Source organism: Camellia sinensis, chromosome 6 (assembly GCF_055761805.1).
Source record: "Camellia sinensis isolate YWXY chromosome 6, ASM5576180v1, whole genome shotgun sequence".
Taxonomy (NCBI): Eukaryota; Viridiplantae; Streptophyta; class Magnoliopsida; order Ericales; family Theaceae; genus Camellia; species Camellia sinensis.
Window position 1 is genome coordinate 159988191 of NC_138966.1, and position 16082 is coordinate 160004272.

The following is a 16082-nucleotide window of genomic DNA, read 5'->3' on the forward strand; positions in this document are numbered from 1 at the left end:
CACAGAAATATATTTTCTGCGACTACCGTCATGAATTTAAGAACAAAGAGTACAGGGCAAAAAGTATAACGGACCTCACTGGAGGAACCAATTTGCCTACGTTGCGAAGAGAGGAACATAATTGATTGATTTTCATCAGTTTGGAATAATCAATCAGACACAGGATGACACAGGAAATATTATACACATTTGTAGGCAAAGTTGAAGAAGAATATACAGAAGAAACCTTGATAGGACCATTACCAAACCAAACGTATTGATTCTGGGAAAGGTCTTTTGGGTTGCAGCCATTCATATATACAAACATGTACATAACTTTTTTTTTCTTGGTTTCATCAAGAAAGTCCTTGGTTTGCTGTACATTTTTTTCCCCAAAAAGCATTGCATGATATGTGCTTATAAAGTTGACAGCATCGTAAACAAAATCGGTATTCTATGTACGTTCCGCTGCAAAATTGAGAAGAATGAATGTCATTGTTACTGAATATAGTTCATTTTTGTGGGAATAATTAATTAATTATGGTGTGCCCCTTAATGTCCACAGCTATTGTACCTTGATTGTGTTTGTCTGAGCTTGACAAGTACGCCGGCTACAATGCAGTCCACGCCTCGGCTTCATGATTGGGGTGATACCAAAATACGGGAGACGCTGCGACATATCAGAAGGAAGCAAAATTTCCTGACAATTGCGGTAAGCACTCCAACCACTGTGCACATTTCACACCATTAACCCACTTTTCTTCAACATACAATGTCAGACTTCATTTATGCGTTTCTATGAGTAGGTGAAGTTTGATTACAGTAACGACAAAAGCGACGCCGAGGATGCTGACATGGATGCATGCCATGTCGAGAACCAACAAAAAGGACAGTACGATGAAGTCCGTATGAGCAATTTAGAGTCCGACATTCACGAACTGAAGGAAATGATGAAGCAAGTTCTCCCCAACCAAACAGAATTAATGGAGATGTTGTGACATTTCCAAGGCAAGCAAGTTGTTGACAATGACAAGGTAATCTATCCAATCATTACGCAATTTTGACACAATTAAGCCACATCATTTGAAGATGATTTATAAGACTAAGTTCATGAATGTGTTTGTATGATTAGGTGGAAGGCAATGATGTGTGTATCATTAACCTCTCCTCCAATGTTGCTGAACTGAAGGAAATGCTGAAGCAACTACTTCAACCTTTTAGTTTGGGCTGCAACGAACCGTTCACTGAATAAACCAATTTAGGTGAACTGAAGCAAATGCTACACCACCTCATCGAAGTTATATTCTCTAGACCACAACCAGCAGGCGTGGACAAACAGGGTGTGGACCCTGCTGTTGGAGTCGAGGGACATGACGATGGCGTGGTCAAACCATCTGACGAAGCTAACCCAATGCAGTGTAACATTTCAAATGTACAAGGGGTGGATCACCAACAACAGAATTTGAAGGGAACCTTGGCAAGGGACAAAAGTCATTTCCATGATGGGCACAAGTTGAACAGTGAAGAAGGTGGGGGCAACCAGAAGAAGGGAGGCCTTCAGTCGGAGGAAACATACGAAACTGAAGATAAATACACTCCTAACCTTCAGTCAGTGGGTGTCAAGAACGTGGCGTGCGATGTGCATACTTCTCCTACTAAGCTTGGCCAACCATTGGGAGCAACTGGAATCGTTAGAGGAAGTGCAAAGCGAAGAGGAAGAGGAAAAGGAAAAGGAAAAGGAAATGGAAAATTATGCAGAAGTGGAGTTCAAGCCATTAAGGTTGGGGATATGCAATTGTGCATCGATAGCAAAAAAAATAGTGGAGTTGACGACATCAATTCACCTGTGGATGTTGATGGTGTGAATAAGGTGAACAAGGTACAAATACTGCCTTTAATGCCCCACATGTTCTGAATACCCAATTCATGCCCACATCAATAATGTGAATCACTAATTTTATAATCATCTGTGTTGTATTGTACTAGTTGTCAGACAATTGCATGTTTACAGTTATGACTGCTGCCATATGTTTGTACACATTTCTAACAAACTCCGCACCAAACATCATAAGTTGGGAAAACTCGGAGGTTCACAATTTATACATCATTTCACGTTCTTTTTTATGACTACCGACCTTGTAATGTAAGCTTCAATTTTTTTATGAAATGTGTAGTGTTAGTTAGCTGTTTATTTTTGTAGGACTCGTTGAGGATGTTGGACAGCGAAGGGTTGTTATCGGTAGAGGAACAAAATCTTCTCGACTATGTATTTGACGATAGGAAAAATGAAATGTATTGTTTCATTTAGTACTTGTAAATTTTAAATCACAGTCCACTGTGAAATAACTATCGTTCTGAGGATCATTATTTCTTGTAGGGACATTGTTTTTTCCATGAATCTTCATGGACGGGCATATGAAGTTGGTACCCGGCGTGACATGCGCACGCTCAAACCAGGGTCGTGGCAATCCGACACTGTAAGTGTTGGCTATGCACATATGAATCTGCGTTTTTCAGTACCCCTGAACTCACAAACCTTTCTAATCAACTTGCCTTGTGTCTTACATACAATATTCCAGCCAATCAACTTAGTGGTGGTACAATTGACTAATCAACAGAGGGATTTACACAATGACAGGAGGCATACTGTAACAAGCCCACGTGGGCCTCGCTACAGTTCGGACACGATTTGTGTCACGGTTCTAAATCTGAACCAAAGAGTCCGAATCTGGAAAATCGTTTTGAGAAACAGATTTTTGAAAAAGTAGTGCCAAACATGGACTGCTTTGCCAGATACAGAGTCGCCACCTAAATATTTTTAAAATGGGGAAATTTAGGAAACCCTGACTCGGTGCCGAAGGCCACATGTCCGTCATCACCGGAGTTGTCTCGGCTCGGGAGCTTGGGTACGATCGGGGAAGGTCAGCTACGAGCACCCCCTTTCGCCTGGTCCGAAGACCGGCCTCTACTAACCATGATATCCGATTTTGAAAACGTTATGTGTTCTCATTCCATTTATTAGCCTAGAATTACTATGTTATGCGCGCAGCAAACAAGTATAGACTAGATTGCCTAATTTGGAAAGAAACATTGCATATCCGTTTGTTTTGAAAATGCTTTGGAATTTGCTACTCGCGAGTAGGCTAAAACACGGATTTCAATGAGTTTTTCCAACTCAAACAATCCGACCTTCACCCACAGGCATTTAAACAGTTTAACACATAAGCATTTAGCCGCATGGCAAGCATACTATCATGGCAACACTCACACGCATGCGGAATGCTAAAGCATAAATACTTACATCGTACTCCGTGCCAAAACAGTAAACTAGTTAGCAAAACGTTCGTGTCCTAGTTCATGTTAAAAATGGCTAGTGCATCACATGCAAAAATGCAATCTAGGCAGGCTCGGCTAACCCTAAACATGGCATGTGAAATGCGATCAACTATCACATATTCAATTTGTGAATTGAAGTACAAATGCAGTTAGCGTGATGTACCGAGCCTAATGCATGCAATACAAATGGATGCACACATGCATAGCATAAGGTATGCTAAATTAAACGTGCCCTAATCTACCATCGTAAGCAGGTAAATAAAAGGGAAGAAAGACGTGAGGTTGGAAGACATACACACACTCACGCACACTTATTACAGATTTGCCCTCACTCGGAGGGACCAAATAAATATTACAAATTAATTAACTACGCAAGCTAATTAATATTACAAATTTCCTAATTAATTAACAAATTTATTTAAGCTAAATAAAAAACAGTAAACCGCCTCGGGGCGAGGGCCAGATGCAACACATGCTCGGGACTGGCTCGGAATCGCACTGCCATGCATAGTTTGCCTCTGTTTTCCCTGCTCTGCTCCTCTGAAAACTGCCAAAGTCTCAGGGATGCCTCTCAGGACACTGGGGGATATCATCGGCTGAGCAGAATTTCCACCGGCAGTAGAATTTAGTCACCGGCACAAAATAGATCCACCGGCCATCGATTGACTGCCGGTCGGCATTAAATACTGCCGGTCGGCAATAAATTCCTGCAGAACCTGCAACTCACAGCAGCAGAGGGCAAAATCTTGCATGGCAATGCAATTCAAGCAATTTATGCACCTATCACATTCCTTATCATGTTAATGACTCAAAGGAGGATGCGCCCTGATTTTCGGACCACCAATCACGCATTTCCATGCATGATGGCCCAAAGAATCAAGTGTGCAACTTCAATTTAAAAATGCATGCAAACCAAATAAACACACAAGGAGGCCTAACCTCTATCATACTCATCTCAAGAGGCAAGGTGATGCATGCAAGATGCAATGCAACTTAGGCATTCGAGCTAAGGATGCAACATGCCGATACAAGCAAACATGCAAGGTGGGCATACAAATAAGCAAAGGATAGTCTTAAACATGAATTAGGCAGCTCTAGTTAGGCCCAAAATAGTGGCCCAAAATTCTAAGTACATGGAGGCAAACGACATGCAAACATGCATAGATACATGGTCCAAGACTTAAGCATAATGAAGTAACTTTTCGACGCATTTGAAAGGCACAAACATGGACAATTTTCATGCAAATTTCAGAGGCGATAGGTGATGCAAAACAGCCCCGAAACATAACGAAACGACACTCAATGCATGGGATAAATCCCGAAATGCAAGATTAGGCACATGAAATGGCTTACAGCTGTACAAAGCATGCACAATATGGACATGGAGCATGAAGACAGAAGCAAGGCAGCCCTGAGATAAGCATTTTTACAGTTTATGACATGGCCAAACAGCAAGCAAAGATAGGGCTAAAATGGCATACAAAAACGGGGCTAACACATGGATTTCAAAGCAAGTAGCACATAGAGTATCCAAACAGTGTTGAGCCCTTCTTCAATGTTGAAGAAGGGCTCAAAAGAAGCAACTTCACAGTTTATAACATGCCTCAAAACAGATCACACGCAAGCCAAAAATATTATGCAAAATTATGGCATAAAGAGGGCTAATGAAGGAAGTGCTAGCTACTGTCCTCAAACAGCAAGAGGTCCTCAATCAAACATGAAGAGGACCTCAAAATATGATGATTTGAAGTTTGGGTCGGAGCCCAAAAATGCAAACAACTATGGCTTAGATATGAAGCAAGAAAAGGCTAGAAAAGGGAAGATGAGGACTCACCCTTGAAGACCAGCAAACCAGCACCTCTTGGACCAAGTTTAGGTGCTCCTAAGCTCTGAAGAACAGCCTCAAGTTGCTGCAATGGAGTAAGGATGCCTTGTGCTATGAGTTGATGAAGAAATGGCCCAAGAACAAGGGTGTTTGATGGTTGAATGGGAGAGATATAGTGAGAGATGAAGGGATATATGTATGTATATATCAGATATATCTATATATCTCTGGTTTTTTGTTCCAAAAATTCAACCCAAACAAAGGAGGAGGAGAGGCCCCTTATATAGGCAATGCTAAGCTTCTAAGACAAGCTTCAATGGGTCAAAAAGGTTTAAAGGGGAGGTCAAGGCTTATTGGAGAAGTTTGGACAGCTGGTGGGCTTCTTGAGGAAGCCAAGATAAGGGGTCAAGGCTTCCTCAAGAAGCCTTGAGCAAAGGGTGCAAAAGAGGGGTCCAAAGGTGGGCAAGGGTTCAAAATAGCAACATATATGCACGGGGGAGTGTGCTGGTGCATTCCAACTGGCACAGCTGGGATGCACCAGGCTTGGAGGGTGCAAATGGTGCAAACCGGCCCGAAAATTTGGTCGTCGGCCAAAATAAAGTGCCAGTCGGCATAATATTTTGCCGGTCGGCAAAATAGATTGCCGATAGATGATTCCAATGTCAAAAAACGGCCGGTGGGTATGCAAATTGAAGCCCCGGAAATTAGCTTTCCAATGGCGCAAACCTTGCATCAAAATTCCTCCTTTGCAAAAACTTATGCCCTTTTTTGTGAAGCCGCGCAGATTCGATCCAACCGGGATGATGCCCGACTTCAACTGATCATATCTCCCACACCCGGACTTGGCTCTTGGAGATTCTTGAGTGAAAAATGAAGCCCCGGAAGTAAGCTTTCCGACGGTGGTGGCCCCATAGCTAAAATCCAAGTGTACAGATAGATAAGCCCGATTCAGCGAGGGCTGCTCGACTCGCTTCTACCCGGATTCATGCCAATCTTCTCCCAAACTAGTTTTCTCCTCTCCTTTCCTCTTTTCTTCAACTCCAAAACCCTAAACAAAGTGTTTTGAAAGATTTGCCTCTCTTCTTGCCAAAGAAACTGAACATTTGCCCTGCACACCTTTCTCCGCCAAGCAAAACATCAGTGGTGCCCAAGTCTTAAGGGCGATCAAAAATGGGGTGTCTACAGTTGCCCCTCTTTGACAGAACTCGAAAGTCATAACAATGACGGGAGTGAATGTCAAAGCCCAGAGACGCCCATTTCTGACAAGGCCGAAGACTTGGACAAACAAACAAAATATCGATAAATAAATGGCTGCGCCCACAGGCTGCCTACGTATCCCTTTGCAAGGAATCAAACCAGCGTAGTTCAGGGGCAGAATGCAAATGATATGCAGGAAGACTTTGACAATTGGACTTATACGCTACGCGAAGCTGGTTTGTATTCAAAACAATGCAATGTACTAACAAGTACAAGTGAGGTGCGCAAAATAGCGCGAATGTAGAACTGTGCAAAACAGTGCGATGCGCAAAATAGCGCGAATGTAGCTGTGATGAAGCAATTATGCAAAATAAATGCAACATTTTAAGCCAATGCTATGCCAGCAAGTAGAAATGAACCAAACTACATCTCATGCAGAAAGGATGTAAGAGAATTATACAATTCTCACGAACATGTGCGTTAGATACACAAAAGTGAACGAAGTGTGATAGATACACTAAGTGGACAAACATGCGTGATAGATACATAAAAGTGAAGAGAGTGTGATGGATACACTAAAGGTGAACACAAAGCGTGGTAGATGCACCTAGTGAACAAGTATGATAGATATACTGAAAGCGAACACGAAGTGTGATAGATGCACTTAGTGAGCAAGTATGATAGATATACTAAAAGGGAACACAAAGTGTGATAGATGCACTGTGTGAACAGAGTGTGATTGATACACTAAAAGAGAACACAAAGTGTGATAGATGCACAGTGTGAACAAAGTATGATTGATATACTGAAAATGAACACAAAGTGTGATAGATGCACTATGTGAACAGAGTGTGATTGATACACTAAAAGCGAACACAAAGTGTGATAGATGCACTATGTGAACAGAGTGTGATTGATACACTAAAAGCGAACACAAAGTGTGATAGATGCACTATGTGAACAGAGTATGATTGATATACTGAAAATGAACACAAAGTGTGATAGATGCACTATGTGAACAGAGTGTGATTGATACACTAAAAGCGAACGCAAAGTGTGATAGATGCACTATGTGAACAGAGTGTGATTGATACACTAAAGGTGAACACGAAGTGTGATAGATGCACTCAGTGAAAAAGTATAATTGATATACTAAATCAATGAAGTGTGATACAGAAAACGAGAATGTGTGTGATAGATATACAAAATGAAAGAAGTGTGATTGATACACTAAGTGAGAGTGCAATAGACACAAAAGCGAATATGTGCGTGATAGATACACAAAATGAGAATGTGTGTGATAGATACACAAAATGAAAGAAATGTGATTGATACACTAAGTGGAGAGAGTGTGATTGATACACTAAATGAGAATGTGGGTGATAGATACTCAAAGCGAGTAAAGTGTGATTGATACACTAAAAGTGAACGCAAAGTGTGATAGATGCACTATGTGAACAGAGTGTGATTGATACACTAAAAGTGAGCACAAAGTGTGATAGATGCACTATGTGAACAGAGTGTGATTGATACACTAAAAGTGAACACGAAGTGTGATAGATGCACTTAGTGAACTGAGTGTGATTGATACACTAAAAGTGAACACAAAGTGTGATAGATGCACTTAGTGAACAGAGTGTGATTGATACACTAAAAGTGAACACAAAGTGTGATAGATGCACTAGGTGAACAGAGTGTGATTGATACACTAAAAGTGAATGACCTTAAAACGGAACTTCTTTGAATGAACCGTGCATACAATGTCGTGCATGACTGAGGAAGAAACTTGATAGGTATAATGCATTACAATGCAAGTGAAGTGGGTGAATAACAATGTAAGTGGAAGAGTGCATAACCTTGAAACAAGATTGATCTTGTGCCTGAGGTAGAGGTACACTCATATTTCGGAGCATTGACAAGGCCCTGAAGAGGTACGTCCGGAGTACAATCACGGAATTTTCTGAAGTTGACACAAACTCAAATACTTCGATTGTCGCGCTTTTGTTTTTGCTTTGCAGTCTGGAACCATCATAGCTTCAGATAGGTCCTGGTTTCACCGTTCACACTTATCGGGGGTGGACCCTGCAGTTTTATGGAAAAAAGAATCTTGTTTTGCACAAACGTGAAGGATGGCACAGCACTCTGAGCACAAAACGATTTATTTTTGAAATTGAGAGATGAGTTTTCGACCAGGTATTGAGCCTACAACTGAACACAGCGAGAAAGACTCAACAACGGAAAACAAAAGGTAAACAACCTAAACACGTCGAGACACGCTCGGGACGACTCAAAGCAAGAATCGAGACAAACAAAACAAAAGACACGACACACAGACGTGCACAGGGAGCCTGTTTCACCGGGTATTATTCCCACCCTTTCTTATTTGTGATTCTCACATCACTCGGCTCTCAAGCTCGGTTTTTCTCTCAAAACCCTTTTCTCGCTTTTTCTTTCAGCGCACATCTCTCTATTCTTTAATCTCTCGTTTTTCATCCCTCCCCTGGGTGGTTGATGGATAAGCTGGAAATTGTGGGCTCTTACCCCTGGTATTTTACCAGACTCTTGTTCACAACAGTAAGTTTCTCCCATAGAGGGGTTGTGCTACAACTGGGTGTGTAGCAAATCTGCAGCTAACATTGGTTGATGATGCCCTGCTGGGGAGTTCGGACGTGATTAGATCTGTCCAAACAAAGGAGTGGAATATCTTGATCCGTTCCCGTCCGTGCTTCGCACTTGGCTTGATACCTCGTTGCGTGGAGGATGTGAGAGCCTTCTGCCCTTTTGCGGTCAGCTTCAGAGGTGCCTTTTTCTGGCAGGTGCCCTTTCTGGCAGATGCATTGACAACGGGGGAAAGACAGGAAGCCTGACTCAACTGTGCCCCTAGTTCATCATTTTGGCCATTTTTTTTGGTTTTCTACGAAAACAATTTTTGACCAATATGAGAGTTAGATTAACACACTTGTTCGATTTTTGATTTGAAATCATGCAAGTCAGGCTATGAGCATTGAAAATTTTCCTATTTTGGGTCCAAGAAATGGTCCAGTTTTTGGAAAAGATGAAACAATTTTCGAGAAAAGTAGTCAGCTTCAGTAAAAATTCTCAAAAACTATTTTTGCAAACGGCCAATGTTTAACAAGCACGGAACCCACTCTTGAGACGCACAACCTCGGATTTGGAGGAAAATTGCCCCTTGCTCGAAGAGAGCTGCATGGCAACGAAAAGTTGCCCCTTGTTTGCACGGCACCGCAGCGCATTGAATGGCAACGGAAAGTTTCCCCTTGTCTGAATGGCCCCGTAGTGTATTGTAATCAGTCCTCAGAGCGATGATTGCAACCGAACTCCCGGATACAGAAAAGGCAAAGATGACTAGAACCATCACATGGACACAGTTGAATTTGAAGCGTTTCCGGGCTGGACTTCAGAATGAAGTTGCCTGCGTATCCCAAAGATAGGAATCAAGCCTTACGTAGTTCGGGGTTAAGGTACACTCGGGTATTTAACCTCTCCTTTTTAGGCTCTAACTTTTGCCAAGGCGCCCAATGCGGGTTTTCGACCTTGCGAGCTTTGTTTTTCTTTTCTTTTCAATTCTTTTCATTTCTTTTCTTTTCATTTCTTTTCATTTCATTTCCTTTTTTTTTTATTTTCTTTTTTGTTATTTTCTTTGCATTTTTTTTCTTTTTTGTATTTTTCTCTTGCTCTAACTTTTGCCTGGGTCGCCCTTCCGGGTTTTCGGCCCAACAAGCCTCTCAAAGGGTAAAAGCGTAGTTTGGTCCATGCCAAATGGTTGTAGGATTTTGAAGCCATCCGTATCCAGGAAAGTGGCTGTTGATTTGCAAGAGGACTCATCTTCGGCTCTTCGAGCACGTCTGACATCTTTGCCCCTAGTTTGAAGGGTACTTCTGTTCTAGCTTTGCAAGCTTCTTCTGATGAGGTCTAATCTTCTTGATCTGACTTTCTTGCCTCTTGTCCGAGGGCTGCTTCGAATCTGGCCACACAGGCTTCACATTGTGGTTGATCGTTGAACCTTCTGAACTCAGGTTCAAGGTTTGAAAGTGAGGGGTCGAATCTCGAGGCTGAGAGCGATCCTAAGCTGCACAATCTCAAGAGCGATTCCACACAGGTCTTCGCAGGACTGCGCAAAACATTTTGTTTTTGAAAGTTTTTAAGAAAGCGACAGATCGCTCGCGCTGAAGACAGTGTGGGACCAATCTGGATCAAGTGAGGATCCTTCTCAGTACTCACATCAACAAGCATGATCTCGATCATTAAGGGCTTAGCATGCCTCTCTTTCTCTCAATTGATTAAATTTTGCAAAACCCAAGGAATTCCTTCCTCTTTGTTTTTATCGCAATGTTTCGAAAAAAGTTTTGGAAAACTTAGGTCATTACAATGACTTCAAAGGCACAGAAAAGGCAGGCGAAGAGCACTGTCATCTCATTCAAACTTCTAGCACAACTAGCACACGGCAGAAGAAAACACAAGAGTGTGAAAATCACTACTGTTCATTCAAATCTGTTGGCACAACTGGCTCCCTGGCAGAAACAGACTCAAAAGGACAAACACAAAGCAAAATAGTGATATCCGAAGTAACACCCCCGGAATCACCCGACTTCTGTACAATAGGACTGACTCGATACAACGAGACAGACCCTTAATCAAAAAGACTAACTCAAAACAAAGAGACAAACTTAAAACAAAACCACAAAACTGACTCAACACCCAAGTCAGAAGCTACAAAAACTAGTATTTGCAAATGCTCAAAATAGTGCGTGCCACACGCCACATCTGGGGTAAACTGAGTGCCGTCCACAGGTGGTTCATCCCCTGATCACATATTCGTACTATCCCCCGAGTTCACTAATCCAGTGGTGATAGACTTTATTGAGCTGGTGCGGCAATGACCTTGTTGTCAAACAAATCCTGTACATCATGGCGCAGACGAAAGCAGCTATCGGTCTCATGACCGGTTTGTTGGTGGTACGCGCAGTACTTAGTCTGGTCATGCTTTGCAGGGATAGGATCGGGTAGGGGCCGTTGTTCCAACGGTTTCAGATGTCCTTTCCGGAGTAAGACCTCTAGAGCCTTTGACAAAGGCATATGAAGTGGAGTGAAGACCCTCTTGACTCGAGGTGGATATTTGGTTTTTTGTGAGCTACTTCCGGACGCACCGGTGAATGGGGTGGCCGTTTTTGATGTAGTGGTGGTAACCATGTCTACTTCAGAAGATCTTGAACCTGCATCACCACTGGTGGTCGCATTCGAACTGCGGGAAAACGCCCTCCTAGGCTGCTCCTTCTCCTGGTCAATGAGGCCCTGCTTCATAGCATCCTCAATTTGTACCCCCATTTCATGTAGATCTGAAAAGGTAGGAAAGGGGAGTACAATCATCTTCTGCATTAGCTTCGGCTGAAGATTGCGCACAATCATCCGAATCGGGTCCTTGTCCGTGGGCCTTAAGGTCATCATCGAGGCCTTAGCCCGCCATTTGGCTACAAATTATGAAAAGTTCTCCTTGGGTTCTTGCCTCGTTGTCTCGAGATCCTGGGTCGTGATCTCGATTTGCGTATTGCATGAGTACTGCAAGATGAAGGCCTCAGCCATCTCGTCCCAACTTCTCTTGACGTCATCCTCCAATTTGGCATACCATGCGGCCGCTACACCCGATAGGGTCCGGCCAAATAAAGATAGCTTCTGCAGTCTAGTGAGGCCCATTGGCCTCAGGACGTCTGAAAATAGTCGTAGGTGCACCATGGGATCCCCAGACCCGTCAAAACGATCAATTTGTGGCATCTTAAACTGATCTGGCAGCGTCACGGCTGCGTCAGTGTATCCGTCTCCAATGTCCAGAACGGACTTCACACCTTGAGATTTCTTGAACAGCTTTTCAAGCTTGTGCATTTTTAATGCCACGGGCTCCACCTCGGGCTCGAAGGGAGAATCTGATTGGTTGATAGGAGTGGGTGCCTTGGATAGTTGAGGCAGAATCAGGGGTGGAGCTGGCCCGACTGGAATGTCTGTATCATCCTGGACATGGGTTGCCTCCCCGAGTATGGAAACTCTTGGTGGGGGAGGAGCCTGGTGCGAAGTAGATACTCCAGTTTGCTGCTCCAATCTGGCAATTGTCTCTGCCTGTTGGGCTATGACCACAGCCTGTTGCCTGGCGAATTCTGCTTGACGGACAGTGTCTTGCTGCATGGCTTTCATACTATCCTGGAGTTGGCGCACCATCTCTTCCAGACTCGACATACTGTTCTAATCTAACTGAGCAACCAGTATATCTGTGTCGGCAATAGGCTCAGGAATCTCAGCTCGACTGCTCAAAGATCACTGATCTGGTAGCTGTTGTACTGGTGGCCTGTGCCTGACTAGCCTTCTCTGGCTCTGATTTCCCTTGAACTGAATCTCTGACCTGACAAAGTCTATCAGCACAAGTCCGATGAACCTCGGGGGATATCGGAGCCTTTCTGAAGCTATAGTTCCAGGACTACCTAGCAAGAGAGAAAACTGACAGCATCTCAGCACAATTTCACTGGAACGGATTTGAGCATACTAGGATGAATGTACTCAATACTGATCACTTTTCCCAAATATCTGCCTGTAAACTGACACCCTCGGGTAAAACTGATTCCCCAAATACTGATGCTGATGCCCACAGGCCTGATGCCAAGACATGTAAACTGGTATATGCATTCCTGTAGAGATACACTCTAAAAGCACATAGCAAGTAAGAGAGAGCCAAAACACCCCTATGTTGGGGTTGGGTTTCCCTGTCCTATTTTGCCAGGAACTAGGGTTTCACTATGCACACAGCAGTTTCAAACAACCTATCGGGTAAGCAACCTGTCCTAGTTTGGAATGGTCACTATGGATTTCAACATGCACTAGGTCGAATGGTCAAAAAGGGTGCCCCGGTAAAACCGGGGTTTGTGTTCCCATACTGTCAGAGCCCATAACCGGTCAGCCTTATGGTCATGCCTTGACAAGACAAGCCTCCAGCAAACCGTTCAGGAATGGCAGATGGCAAACACTATGTTCCTAGGCGCACCAATGCACATGCAATGCAAAGAGACACATAAATGGAATCAAAATAGGATATCACAAGTTCAAGTCAAGCTCTCGAAGTCCCCAGCAAAGTCGCTAGAAACTGTAACATGCCCGCATGGGCCTCGCTACAGTTCAGACTCGATTTGTGTCACGGTTCTAAATCTGAACCAAAGAGTCCGAATCTGGCAAATCGTTTTGAGAAACAGATTTTTGAAAAAGTAGTGCCAAACATGGACTGCTTTGCCAGATACAGAGTCGCCACCTAAATATTTTTAAAATGGGGAAATTGAGGAAACCCTGACTCGGTGCCGAAGGCCACATGTCCGTCATCACCGGAGTTGTCTCAGCTCGGGAACTTGGGTACGATCGGGGAAGGTCAGCTACGAGCACCCCCTTTCGCCCGGTCCGAAGACCGGCCTCTACTAACCATGATATCCGATTTTGAAAACGTTATGTGTTCTTATTCCATTTATTAGCCTAGAATTATTATGTTATGCGCGCAGCAAACAAGTATAGACTAGATTGCCTAATTTGGAAAGAAACATTGCATATCCGTTTGTTTTGAAAATGCTTTGGAATTTGCTACTCGCGAGTAGGCTAAAACACGGATTTCAATGAGTTTTTCCAACTCAAACAATCCGACCTTCACCCACAGGCATTTAAACAGTTTAACACATAAGCATTTAGCCGCATGGCAAGCATACTGTCATGGCAACACTCACACGCATGCGGGATGCTAAAGCATAAATACTTACATCGTACTCCGTGCCAAAACAGTAAACTAGTTAGCAAAATGTGCGTGTCCAAGTTCATGATAAAAATGGCTAATGCATCACATGCAAAAATGCAATCTAGGCAGGCTCGGCTAACCCTAAACATGGCATGTGAAATGCGATCAACTATCACATATTCAATTTGTGAATTGAAGTACAAATGCAGTTAGCGTGATGTACCGAGCCTAATGCATGCAATACAAATGGATGCACACATGCATAGCATAAGGTATGCTAAATTAAACGTGCCCTAATCTACCATCGTAAGCAGGTAAATAAAAGGGAAGAAAGACGTGAGGTTGGAAGACATACACACACTCACGCACACTTATTACAGATTTGCCCTCACTCGGAGGGACCAAATAAATATTACAAATTAATTAACTACGCAAGCTAATTAATATTACAAATTGCCTAATTAATTAACAAATTTATTTAAGCTAAATAAAAAACAGTAAACCGCCTCGGGGCAAGGGCCAGATGCAACACATGCTCGGGACTGGCTCGGAATCGCACTGCCATGCATAGTTTGCCACTGTTTTCCCTGCTCTGCTCCTCCGAAAACTGCCAAAGTCTCAGGGATGCCTCTCAGGACACTGGGGGATATCATCGGCTGAGCAGAATTTCCACCGGCAGTAGAATTTAGTCACCAGCACAAAATAGATCCACCGGCCATCGATTGACTGCCGGTCGGCATTAAATACTGCCGGTCGGCAATAAATTCCTGCAGAACCTGCAACTCACAGCAGCAGAGGGCAAAATCTTGCATGGCAATGCAATTCAAGCAATTTATGCACCGATCACATTCCTTATCATGTTAATGACTCAAAGGAGGATGCGCCCCGATTTTCGGACCACCAATCACGCATTTCCATGCATGATGGCCCAAAGAATCAAGTGTGCAACTTCAATTTCAAAATGCATGCAAACCAAATAAACACACAAGGAGGCCTAACCTCTGTCATACTCATCTCAAGAGGCAAGGTGATGCATGCAAGATGCAATGCAACTTAGGCATACGAGCTAAGGATGCAACATGCCGATACAAGCAAACATGCAAGGTGGGCATACAAATAAGCAAAGGATAGTCTTAAACATGAATTATGCAGCTCTAGTTAGGCCCAAAACAGTGGCCCAAAATTCTAAGTACATGGAGGCAAACGACATGCAAACATGCATAGATACATGGTCCAAGACTTAAGCATAATGAAGTAACTTTTCGACGCATTTGAAAGGCACAAACATGGACAATTTTCATGCAAATTTCAGAGGCGATAGGTGATGCAAAACAGCCCCGAAACATAACGAAACGACACTCAATGCATGGGATAAATCCCGAAATGCAAGATTAGGCACATGAAATGGCTTACAGCTGTACAAAGCATGCACAATATGGACATGGAGCATGAAGAAAGAAGCAAGGCAGCCCTAAGATAAGCATTTTTACAGTTTATGACATGGCCAAACAACAAGCAAAGATAGGGCTAAAATGGCATACAAAAACGGGGCTAACACATGGATTTCAAAGCAAGTAGCACATAGAGTATCCAAACAGTGTTGAGCCCTTCTTCAATGTTGAAGAAGGGCTCAAAAGAAGCAACTTCACAGTTTATAATATGCCTCAAAACAGATCACACGCAAGCCAAAAATATTATGCAAAATTATGGCATAAAGAGGGCTAATGAAGGAAGTGCTAGCTACTGTCCTCAAACAGCAAGAGGTCCTCAATCAAACATGAAGAGGACCTCAAAATATGATGATTTGAAGTTTGGGTCGGAGCCCAAAAATGCAAACAACTATGGCTTAGATATGAAGCAAGAAAAGGCTAGAAAAGGGAAGATGAGGACTCACCCTTGAAGACCAGCAAACCAGCACCTCTTGGACCAAGTTTAGGTGCTCCTAAGCTCTGAAGAATAGCCTCAAGTTGC